Source organism: Podarcis liolepis (assembly GCF_965112155.1).
Source record: "Podarcis liolepis genome assembly, chromosome: 14".
NCBI classification, from domain to species: Eukaryota; Metazoa; Chordata; class Lepidosauria; order Squamata; family Lacertidae; genus Podarcis; species Podarcis liolepis.
Genome location: NC_139569.1, coordinates 52,072,702 through 52,085,753, shown reverse-complemented (window position 1 = coordinate 52,085,753; position 13,052 = coordinate 52,072,702). Strand labels below are relative to the sequence as shown.

The 13,052-nt window shown below is 49.4% G+C and overlaps 1 long non-coding RNA gene across 1 annotated transcript in view; it reads left to right on the top strand.

Annotated features, from left to right (window-relative positions):
• The window catches only part of LOC310693722, a 155,552-nt gene that overhangs the window by 116,143 nt on the left and 26,357 nt on the right, over positions 1-13,052 (top strand). The window lies entirely within an intron of this gene.

Sequence of the window (13,052 nt, the reverse complement as noted above, 5' to 3'; positions counted from 1 at the left end):
TTCCGGCACCTCTCTGGTGGGTGCCATTGCCATTCTAAGAGAACAAGGGAGGGTGTTCATGGTGAATTCCGGCACCTCATTTTCTAGAAAAATAGCGCTGCCCGCTGCCATCAGCGCACAGCAGAGAAGCCAGCAAGCAGAGGAGGCTCTCCACAAGGCTGGATCTGCCAGCCGCCTGCAGCAACGGCCTCACCTCACCTCATGAGCAGGTGACCTTTGAGATGCCTTCCCATTCTGATTCTAGAGCAAGGGAGGGGAGCCCTTTTCAGCCCAGGACCACCTTCCCTCATGGGAAGCCTTCTGGGGGCCACATGCCAGGAGCAGCAGGGCCAGAGGCAACAGTGGGCAAAACAACAGATGCAGCTCTTAGCTGTTGGTAAGGCCAGTTGCATTCCAGCTACGTCTGAGGTTTTCCTGTGCCCACCTCTCCATCCAGGCAAGGGAGAGGCAGGGCTGGCAAGGGGGGTGGCGTGGAGTGGGGCTTAGGGAAGGTCTGGGGGGACAGATAGTGAGGTCTGGGCCCACAGGCTTCTGTGTTCTGCTGCTTGTGAATAAATAGCTTTTCTTCTGCTCCAGCCTCCTAATATGTCTTGGTACCCCATGGGTCCAGCCTGGCAGTGAAGCCACACAGCACAATGGCCAATCAGCTTCAGGCAGGAGCCATTGTGAGATCATGCGTAATACGTATGTAGGGTAATAGTGGTATTAATAATAATAATAATCAGACCTAGGGCCAGCCAAGTGCTGGGATGAACACAACATGGCTTTCCCCTACAGGTAAGTGTCATCTGCTCAGATGATGTGCCTTCACACTGGGGACCTCCCTGCTTCTGGGACTGTGATAGAGGATCTCTAAAGCAGGGTGGGGGACCTGCCAGGGCCATCCAGATGTTGCAGGGTGACAGCTCCCATCCCTGCTGACCACTGGCCATGCTGGCTGAGGCTCAGGGTCATCTTACCCATAGGTGCTAGAGGTGCGGGGCACCCAGGTGCTGGGCTCTCAGGGGCGCCAGGCCAAGAGTTTGGGGCCCGAGGGTTGAGTCCAGGGAAGAGCCCGCCCATTGGTCGGAGCAGGCTCTTCTACTGCGGGTGGCTCTGCGGTGCGAGTTCGGGGGGGGGGACTGAGCCAGTGAGACGCTGAGGCGGCTGGCCGGCTCCACCCTGGGACTGGGCAACCGGGGGGGGGGCGGACTGGGTGGATCTTTGCACCCCAGCACTGCATATGCTTAAGACAGCCCTGCTGAGGCTGGTGAGAGTTGGAGTGCAGCAGAATCTGGAGAGAACCACTTTGGCGCTCTCTTCTAAAGGCTGACTAGCGAGGGGAGGACCCTTCTGTTTGGGGCCTGCTTGTGGCTTTCCCAGCAGGGTCCGGTTGGCACTGTGAGAATGGGATGGTGGACGGGCCTGATCCAGCAGGGTCTGTGGGTTGTGGTGGGAGTGTAGGAAGCATCTGGTTGAGAGCGCTTGCATTAAGGCGCCACCCGTGTCAGCAGTACCTGGACCATGAACGGTTGACAAATAAATCACCTCAAGTATTAAGGATGTTTCCCATGTGTTGCTTTGCCAAACTCAGCTGGCAAGTGCCGAGGGAACTTTACCCAAAACAGGGACCCTAAGAAATGGGGGGGGGGGAGGTGTCAACATGATAGTTGAAACTCCCAGGCTTTGCAGAAGTACAAAATCTTTAGGGAGGTAGCAACCTGACCCTCACCCAAAAAAATCACACAGCCCAATGAAACCCAATGAAACCTGCTCAGTGGCCACAGAATGTTAAATACTGTTCCAGGTGAAATGTGGGTTTGGATTGGGGAGTTATGGGGAGGGGAGATATAGTTCATGCCAGGAATAATTCTATATTTTTCTCTTTTACTAAATTAATGGGTTCCTGCCCTGACCTCTTCCTCCCCACCCCACCCCATAACAGCATTGTTAGTTGTTTCTTTTTGTGTGGCGTATCTGCCTGTGAAATTTCATTGGTGTGCTTAGAGATGGTCAACAAGGCATCTGGGGAAGGGGGAGGAGACTGCCCTGCTGGGTGGGCACAGCCTTTCTGGATTTCTATTGTAGCAGGTGTAGGACTCATTTGTCAGAAAAGAACAGGAAAGCTAAGCCCTGCTTGTCCTCTGTCATGCCTGTTTCACAGAGCTTACCTGCCTCCCTATGCCATCGCCCCACAATATGGCATCCACAGGCCTGCCTGCCTCTACGTTCCTAGTCCTGTAAGTATGGATTTCCCACCCCCTATTTGTTTGTTGTCTTGGCCTTGGTGTAGCTCCAAGCCTAGACAACTGCATTATGAGCTCAATGTAGGCCTGCCCTTGAAGAGTGTTTGGGAGACAATCTGTTTCCTGGCTGGGTTGGGTGACCAAAAGTGCACATTGCCCATGGCTGAAAGTCTGGATTCTTTCTGGATTATTTCCCTCTGCCATATACAGGGAATGACCATCATGCTCTCAACCAAAACATGTGAAACTGCTGATGCACACACCTCTTTTGGCCCCAGAAGCGGGCAGAATGGGCTTACATGGAACTGCTGATACATACGATAACCCAGAACACAACCCCCGTACTGTACTTGACATGGCCAGCTCTATGGTTTGGGGCTCTGAATGTTTAAAGGACTGTCCCTGCCCTGAGACTGTCTCCTTGTGTCTACAAGTCTAATGGCTTTGAAATGTTTTTCCTGACTCAGCCGGGACCCAATTTGCAAGACAAGCTTCCAATGTAGGAACCTCTTGGCACAACTGCAAACTTCAATGTGTGTTTTCCTGAAGATGCGTAATCAACTTGGATATCTTTTATAAGCTTGGTTTGTTCTCTCGCTCTTTCTCTCTCTCTCACCCCAACAAGTACTGATAATTTATTCTGTTTTCCTCAAAGTAAGCTTGTATATAAAGCTGCCATTGATCCACCCACCTTAGTACAGTATTGTCTACTCTGACTGGCAGTGGCTCTCCAGAAATGGGAAGCTATTTAGGTGGTGATGCTGGCGGGGACTGACCCTGACACCTTCTATGTGCAAAGTCAATTGTTACCACAGACGTAGCTATAGACCCTCTCCATAAAGGAGGTGATTATGATGAACACAGCAATGCAATTTTTGAAAATTAATTACATGTTAAAAAGAACAACACAAAAGATTATTACTGAAGGAGTTTGGGGAAAGCATGTTGGGGGAGACCCGTGGCTCAGGGGCAGAGCTTCCGCCCTGCATGTGGAAGGTTCCTGGTTCAATCCCTGGCATTACCATGGAGGCCGGGAGAGAGTCCTGCCTGAAACCCTGGAGAGCTGCTGCCAGCCAGTGTAGACATTAGTGAGCTAGATGGGCAGATGGGCCCACTTGGTACAAGGCAGCTTCCTGTATTCCTAATTTTATTTTATTGTCTCCTTGAAGATTGTAGACTACCGTGGATTCATGAGAGAATGCATTAAACACCGAGGAGCCATGATCCTTGATCTGAGTGAGGCTACAGGTAAAAGCCTTATTAGGGTTAAGCCGATGTCTGGAAGGTGCCTTCATCCCTTGTTGCACCCAAAAGCCATAGCATGCGATTCCCAGGAACTTCTTGCCAAGGTTTCTGCAAACATCTTGTACTTGAGGCATGTTTGTTTGGATTGAAACTGGAAACACAGTTCACTCTCCACTGCAAATTGCCCTGGAGATTTGAAAACAGGATAATGCACCTTGATATAAGTTCATAATGTTTTGTGCTTTAAAAAGTAATGTATGTTTATTATTCTCTAATAGGAATATGTTCTGTTTTTTAAAACCCTAATTACTCATTTTAAAGAGTAGTGATTTTTAATGATGCAAGTTTATGTGAATTCTGTTAGCTGGGCTTAAATTTTGTTCTCTTGCTTTGTGCTGCTGAGTCTGAAGACCAATGTAATAAAATATACTTGATTCTGCTCTCCAAGTTTTCAGACAAGGAGTCTTTCCAAGCCCAGGGATGCCAGGGATTGAACCTGAAGCCTTCTGCACACAGTGCATTCTCCCACTGACCTGCAGCCAATTGTTGTTGGCATCTGTCTGTCTCAAGAGACAATGGAGTGCACCTCTGGGGGTGAAGTCATGCTGCTGCATTAGCAGCATTAGTGACCTCCCTGGGGCGCAAGCCTGAGCAGTGTGTAGGGAGGTTCTGGCTGCCCAGACGACAAGATCCCCTCTTGGCCTCGGTGATGTGATCCAAAGGAAAGCAGAACAATGCCTTTGGCACCAGCTTGCGTTGCCAGTGTGATATTTGCTTTGTTGACAAGTATGCAGGCAGTGCATGAGTAGAGGCAGGCCAATGGCAAGGCAACAGGTCTCCCCAGGTTCTGACCACAGTTTCCACCACATCCAGCAAGAGAGATTAACTGCTTTGGAGGAAGAGCTGCAGCCAAGTAGAAGGTCCCAGGTTCCACCCCTGGCAGCTCCTGAGCGGGTTGTGAGAGTCCCCTGCTTGAAATCCTGGAAAGCAGGCCCCTGTCCTGATGGGCAGTGCTGCCCCTGGGTCTCACTTGTATAAGGCAGTCTTTTCTGTACTGCTCTGTGCGGGACCCAAAGCTAACGGAGAAGCAAGCTGTCCTCAGGTGCTGACTCTGCGAGCCCCTCCATCCTGTGCTCAGGCTGCACATAGGGATAAATAAAACCATCTATCCTAAAGACACTGCGGTCTCTCTTGACCTTCATTCCAAGGAAAGTGAACCCCAATTAAGCGCTTGGAACCCTTGGAGTCTCTTGTTGTTTGGAGATTGGGGGGCATGTATTATGAAGATCAGAGTGCAGCACCCTCAATTCATTCCTAAGAAGAATGTTTTTTCTTCCATACATGGGAAACTATGCTAAACTCGTCACTTTCCTTTCTTCAGGACCTGGCCTTACGTGGGAACAAAAGTGGATCAATTATGTCAATGTTGTCAACTCCGTCAAGCCCTGGAGAGCAGCTGGCAAACCCTTTGGTCAGTGCCTGGGTCTCTCCCTCCTTTCTCACCTTCTTTTCTTTCTTTCAGATGACACTGCGTGTGGTTTTCAATGCTAGCTCTGCCTGCACAAAACAGCCCCCTTCAAGATATGACTGGCTTGGTTTTATTAATTTCAGCAGAGCTACTTTGAGTAGGATTAGCTGAATAGCACCTGCAGGTTCTTGGAGTGGGTTTGGGCCAGTTCACACATGCATGCCCAACACTCAAGCAATGCCTCCACCTGTGCGAATGGGGTCACAGGACTTCCTCTGCGTGAAGGATCATGACTAGCTTGGACTAGGGAGGCCTGGGTTCAAGCACATGAAGGCTATGCTTTGCCTCCACAGCCAGAGGCAGCAATGCTTCTGAGTATCAGTCCCTGGAGAGCACAAGAGGAGAGAAGGCTCTTGTGCTCAGGCCTCGCTTGCGGGTCCCCCCCCCCCGGGCCTCTGGTTGGCCCCTGGGCAGCAGGCTCTTCTTAGGTGGCTTTGGGCAAGTCATGCGCTCCCCTGACAGGGTTGTTGCAAGGATAAAGAGTGATATAAGCCACATGTGCACCATCTTGAGTTCCTTGCAGGCAGGTGGGATAGATGTGTGAAAAACAAAGAATGAAATGTGATATATTTGATAGGAACAGAGGGGGCTGCCTTATACTAAATCAGGCTATTTTGGCTGCATAGCCCAGTATTATTGACTCTGACTGGCAGCCGCTTTCCAGAGTCTGAGATAGAGATAGATCTATCTCCATTACCTGGTGTTTGGTTACTTTCATTCAGGACTGAATGGTGGGGGGGGGGGAGAGATGTCCCTGAGAAGGGGAGTGAAGGTGGACAAGGATCTGGAAAGCAAATTCTATCAGTAAAAGCTATTAGGAATACTATTGCAGGGGTGTTGGAGTAGATGGCTTCTAAGGCCCCATCTAGCATGACACCCTTGCAAAGCTTGCAGACCTAAGTCAAGGGCAAGGAAACTGGCAGCTGCATACGCCCTCAGTATGCCCTCCTTGCCCCAATTTTAGGCTTTTAACCTTTATAAAAGGCTGCTTGAGCGCCTACTGGCAGTGCTGATGGCCATTTCCAGAGAGGCAACAGTGGGGTGGGAGCAGGATCCCTTTCTGTGCACCTGCAACCCTCTGCTGGATGGATGAAGTCAGGTAAGAAGCCTCCCTCGCCCTTCTTCTCTTGGGGCTTTGGCTGTGAATTCTTTCATACAATTTGCAACTCTCTTTGGTATTTTGTAGTGTGTGATCGACTCTGGCTCTGGACCAGTTAAAAGGCAAGAAAGCAAGATAAGGAAGAAAGAAAAGACCTAGACAGCTTCTAAGCTCTTTGTGCTTTTATTAAACTTGCCAGCACCAAATGAGAATGTTTTGCTGGGGTTAAGCCTGAACCTGCAAGTGGTAAAATGAAAACAAACCAGAGCAAGAGGAGTCATTTGACAAGAGTGGATCAATGTTTACCGTAAACGCAGCCCTCTTAAGCATTCCTGAATGGGCCTTTGCTCTCTGGAATGTTCTGTGCTCCTGGCATTTACTCATTCCCTTTTCAGGGAGATGTCACTCATAAGGTTATTACAACAAGCAGAGTTTACAAAAGCAAAAGATTACAATAGGATGGAAAAGACAACCTCTCTGTTTAGAAAAGGCTGTTGCTGCTTCTCCTCCTCCACCCTTTCGACAGAAAACGAGGGCTCTAGGAGGGAGGGGCCACCAGGGGAGTGGGATGCCATGAATTTATTTCTCTCCACAAAGGGCAAAGGTGGTCCTTCCATTTGCATATCAATCTGGCCGCTTCCACTGCAGCCTTTAAGATGGCCATTCACAGCTCCCATTATTTCCTTTGGGCCTCACTGTTGTACAACGGGCATTCTTATCCTGCATTTTAATGCCACCTCCTTAAGCGCCTCTTAGACGTCTCTCTCTTTGCTGACACTTCTCTTCTTTAGCACCTGGGACTGGGATCTTGCACATTAAGCTTGGAAGAGGAGTGGGGGGGGGGAACACTCTAGAAATAACAAATCTCCAACCTGACAGAGGCAGCTCACACTTTTAACATGCTTCTGATCTCATTGCCCTCCCTACAGCAGAGAACAGAAAGGAGCCTCAGCCACCTTCTGCCTGCTTTAAGAACATTCCATCCCAGGATAAGGTCTGCTAAATTTTCCAGTTAGGCAAAACTAGCATATCAACTTTTGCCCTGACACATTCATTTTCTACAGGCAGGGAGCTTTAACATCTGGGCCATTCTGGACATGAGCTGCATACAGACCGGCTTCACCAGCTAATCCTTCTGAATGTATAAACTGACTCAGAAAACACTCTGCACTCTTTGCAGATGAGCTAATGGTGTCAACACCAGACCCCATAAACACAGCAACCTCCCTAATCAGAGAGCTCATTACATTTGCAATGGTGTCGGGCCAACAGGTGAATTTTGCAAAGTTGGAAGCTGTGTGCTTCAGCACCCCTCCTCACAGCCAAAAAGAACTCGCTAACACAGGCATAGTCAAACTCGGCCCTCCAGATGTTTTGGGACTACAACTCCCATCATCCCTAGCTAACAGGACTCGTGGTCAGGGATGATGGGAGTTGTAGTCCCAAAACACCTGGAGAGCCGAGTTTCCTATGCCTGCGCTAACGTCGCCAAGGTAAAATTTTGCCCCACCAAGTTCAGATACCTAGGGGGTACAAATAACCAGAAACCTCAATAAATTATAGCTCCACAACTACAACCCCTTGTGACAACAAATTAGCAAAGACCTAAAGAGATGGAACAACATGAACTTCACTCTCTCGGACAAAATAGCCATGATAAAAACGATCACCCTCCCAAAACTAACCTACCTATTCCAAACCCTCCCAACCTGGATTCCCCCAGCCCAACTCCGTAAATGGCCCCAAATACCTGCGCCTCCCCTCCTCAGAAGGACGATGGGAAATCCCCAACATAGAAGCATATTATATTGCCAACCAAGTACGTCACATAATCCCATATATACTAGAAGATGAGACAAAACAATGAATACACCTGGAGATGGACACAATTGAAAATACCTGTACCACAGCATACCCATTCCTCCCAAACGGAGGAAAATTCCCACAACACTAAACAGGTGCACACAGACCATGCTTAAAGCATGGAAAGGTAAACTGTCCCCAGCCCCAGCCCCACTAATTCCCTTGGCACACCACCCATTATTTCATCACACAGCACAAAACCTCCAGATAAAAACCTGGCAAACCAAAGGCTTATATCGCCTAACAGACTTCTATAAAAATAACAAACCCTTATCAACACAAGAAATACAAGACAAACTAGAAGACGCCCAAATGCCCTGGCTAACACACCGCCAATTACATGCCCTCTTAAACAATCCAGTAGTAAAATCAGCAGCAACTAGGCCCCTGACAACCTTCGAAAACCACTGTGATGGCCTGGGAATCCGATTCAGAGGCTGAACCGGAAGAATCCCAGCCTGCGCAGGAGTCCCCGCCTCCAGGGCCGGCTGAGCTGGGGCAGGGCCTTGATTCTGAAGCGCCTGCACCTGTGCCGGATCCTCAGGAGCAGGCACCAGGTGAATCCACTCTGGCTCCAGAGGCGATTGCGGACGCCTTGCCTACAGGTGCTCCTCTCCCAGCCCTGTCGGGAAAGAGAGTCTCCCCCTGGGTCCAGTAACCCACCGGCCTCTCCTGAGCTGCAGAGGCTCAGGGCAGAGAGGCGGAGGGAACTGGTTTCTCCCAGGAGGAGAGCTCGCCTTAAGGCCAGGAGAGGCAGGTCACCTGTGGGGCCGGGACCGCCCCTGGCCTCAGAGGAGATAAAGGCCAGTCAGCCCAGTCCCAGGTTGTGGGAGCAACATCGCTGGAAACCTGTTCCTGCCAGCATCCTGACCTGCTCTTCTGGAGTTCCTGACCACGCCCGGCTCCTCCCTGTGGACCCCGCTTCGCCCGTGGAGGACTGTCTGCCGACCCTCGACTCAGGTCCTGGACCTCGCCCCACGGTAACCTCCCCCCTGGACCAGCACAACCACCTCCTAACAACAAAGGGAAACGGCAAAGGGATGGCATCCGCAATATACAAAATACTACTCCAAAATCCCACAAACCCCCTAGACGTAATCAAAAAACAATGGGAAGACGACATAGGCTATGAGATCAACCCCACTCAGTGGACCAGAATTTGGTCTAAACCTCCCTTTAAATCCATATTAACGAAAAGAAAAGAACTCACTCTGAAACTCACTAACAGGTGGTACCTAACACCGAGGAAATTAGCACTAATACACCCAGGAACCTCATCAAAATGCTGGAGAGGGTGCACCTCCACAGGCACATACCTCCACATGTGGTGGAATGCCCCCAAATCCAACTATTCTGGACAACAGCATAGAATCATAGAATCATAGAGTTGCAAGAGACCACAAGGGCCATCGAGTCCAACCCCCTGCCAAGCAGGAAACACCATCAGAGCACTCCTGACATATGACTGTCAAGCCTCTGCTTAAAGACCTCCAAAGTAGGAGACTCCACCACACTCCTTGGCAGCAAATTCCACTGTCAAACAGCTCTTACTGTCAGGAAGTTCTTCCTAATGTTTAGGTGGAATCTTCTTTCTTGTAGTTTGGATCCATTGCTCCATGTCCACTTCTCTGGAGCAGCAGAAAACAACCTTTCTCCCTCCTCTATGTGACATCCTTTTATATATTTGAACATGGCTATCATATCACCCCTTAACCTCCTCTTCTCCAGGCTAAACATGCCCAGCTCCCTTAGCCGTTCCTCATAAGGCATCGTTTCCAGGCCTTTGACCATTTTGGTTGCCCTCCTCTGGACACATTCCAGTTTGTCAGTGTCCTTCTTGAACTGTGGTGCCCAGAACTGGACACAGTACTCCAGGTGAGGTCTGACCAGAGCAGAATACAGTGGCACTATTACTTCCCTTGATCTAGATGCTATACTCCTATTGATGCAGCCCAGAATTGCATTGGCTTTTTTAGCTGCCGCGTCACACTGTTGGCTCATGTCAAGTTTGTGGTCAACCAAGACTCCTAGATCCTTTTCACATGTACTGCTCTCAAGCCAGGTGTCACCCATCTTGTATTTGTGCCTCTCATTTTTTTTGCCCAAGTGCAATACTTTACATTTCTCCCTGTTAAAATTCATCTTGTTTGTTTTGGCCCAGTTCTCTAATCTGTCAAGGTCGTTTAGAAGTGTGATCCTGTCCTCTGGGGTGTTAGCCACCCCTCCCAGTTTGGTGTCATCTGCAAATTTGATCAGGATGCCCTTGAGTCCATCATCCAAGTCGTTGATAAAGATGTTGAATAAGACCGGGCCCAAGACAGAACCCTGGGGCACCCCACTAGTCACTCTTCTCCAGGATGAAGAGGAACCATTGATGAGCACCCTTTGGGTTCGGTCAGTCAGCCAGTTACAAATCCACTGAGTGGTAGCATAGTCAAGACCGCATTTTACCAGCTTCTTTACAAGAATATCATGGGGCACCTTGTCAAATGCCTTGCTGAAATCAAGGTAGGCTACATCCACTGCGTTCCCTTCATCTACCAGGCTTGTAATTCTGTCAAAAAACGAGATCAGGTTAGTCTGACATGACTTATTTTTCAGAAATCCATGCTGACTATTGGTGATCACAGCATTCCTTTCTAGGTGCTCACAGACTGTTTGCTTAATGATCTGCTCCAGAATCTTCCCTGGTATTGATGTCAGACTGACTGGGCGATAATTATTTGGGTCCTCTCTTTTCCCCTTTTTGAAAATAGGGACAACATTTGCCCTCCTCCAGTCTGCCGGGACTTCGCCTGTTCTCCAGGAATTCTCAAAGATGACTGCCAGTGGTTCTGAGATCACATCTGCCAGTTCTTTTAATACTCTTGGATGCAGTTCATCTGGCCCTGGAGACTTGAATACATCTAAACTAGCCAAGTATTCTTGTACTATCTCCTTAGTTATTCTGGGCTGTGTTTCCTTTGCTGAATCATTTGCTCCAAATTCTTCAGGTCGGGCATTGTTCTCTTTATCGGAGAAGACTGAGGCAAAGAAGGCATTGAGGAGTTCAGCCCTTTCTGTGTCCCCTGTTTGCATTTCACCATCTTCTCCTCTGAGTGACCCCATATGAGTAATATGTAATATGAGTAATATGTAAAATAACATATTAGTAAAATTACAGCAATATGAGTAATATGTAAAATAACTAAGCAAGTATTAGAAATCACCCCAGAATTGGCCCTACTAAATGTCTTCCAAGACAATAATTCCCACTCACATCACAAAGAACTCATCACCCACCTACTCTCAGCAGCCAGAAACATCATAACCAGACACTGGAGAAACCTGTCAGGAGTAAGCATGGACCAATGGTACCAAGTAGTATGGGAAACAGCCTTACTAGAAAAATTAACCAATAAACTGAAACTGACACGGGGACAAATAGAAGAAGACGCCTTCACCCCGGTGTGGCTCCCTTTTATCACATATACAGCTCAACAAGACAATGACAAGAATCCACCAATAGCATATGAATCAATATGGCTAACCTGATCCAAAACCACCCAGCCACCCCACTCACACATGGAGTTCACCACAGCCAATCACAAACAACCACACCCTAGGCCAACCCCAACCTCTCTCACCACCAAAGGAACACAAGTGAATAGTAAAGAGGGTGAATGAAACAATCGTTGAGACGGCTAGTGCGCCGGTGGCGGGTAACTCATTCTGAAGCTGACCGGACACGGGTTAGAGCTCAATGTCGAGCCTACCAAGTGGCGGTAGCAACAGCGAAGAAGACTTTCTTCACTGCCTCTATTGCACCTGCAGAAAACAGCAGCAGGAGACTTTTTCAGGTGGTTCACAATTTAGCAGAACCACCTGCTACATTGGGGCCCAGTATGGGCCACATGATCTCCTGCAATGATTTTGCAAAGTTTTTTGCAGATAAAGTCGCTCAGATTCGGGAAGAGATAGACTCCACCGTAGTAGCAGGGCCAGGGCAGGAGAGTGCTAGAGTACTGTCTAGTCAAGTTGCGAGGGATCAATTCCAATCTGTTACCTTCGAGGATGTGGACAGGCTGCTTGGACGAGTGAAACCAACCACCTGTCTCCTTGATCCTTGCCCATCCTGGCTTATAATAGCTTGCCGGGAAGGGCTGGGCGATGGGCTCCATGGGGTGGTGAATGCTTCTCTCTGTGAGGGAGCCTTCCCAGACCCGCTGAAAGAGGCGGCTATCAAACCGCTTCTTAAAAAAAAATCTTTAGATGCTGCCAATTTGGCCAACTATTGCCCCGTCTCAAATCTTCCATTCTTGGGCAAGGTGATTGAGCGAGTGGTTGCTGAACATCTCCAGGCACGCCTGGAAGAAGCGGACCATTTGGATCCCTTCCAGTTGGGATTCAGGCCTCATCATGGGACTGAAACTGCCTTGGTCGCACTGGTCAATGATCTCCGGCGGGCTAGAGACAAAGGTGAGAGCTGTTTCCTAGTTCTGCTGGATCTCTCAGCGGCGTTTGATAGCATCGACCATAGCATCCTTCTGGACCGTCTTGAGGGGCTGGGAGCTGGGGGCACTGTTATACTGTGGTTCCGCTCCTTCCTCCTGGGCCGTGTTCAGAAAGTGGTGGGGGGGGATGAGTGTTCAGACCCCTGGGCTCTCACTTGTGGGGTGCCTCAGGGTTCTGTCCTCTCCCCATGCTTTTCAACATCTACATGCAGCCGCTGGGAGAGATCATCAGGGGGTTTGGGCTGGGTGTTCATCAGTATGCGGATGATACCCAGCTCTACCTCTCTTTCAAATCAGAATCAGTGAAGGCGGTGAAGGTCCTGTGTGAGTGTCTGGAGGCGGTTGGAGGATGGATGGTGGCTAACAGATTGAGGTTGAATCCTGACAAGACAGAAGTACTGTTTTGGGGGGACAGGAGGCGGGCAGGTGTGGAGGACTCCCTGGTCTTGAATGGGGTAACTGTGCCCCTGAAGGACCAGGTGCGCAGCCTGGGAGTCATTCTGGACTCACAGCTGTCCATGAAGGCACAGGTCAATTCTTTGTCCAGGGCAGCTGTCTACCAGCTCTATCTGGTAAGCAGGTTGAGACCCTACCTGCCC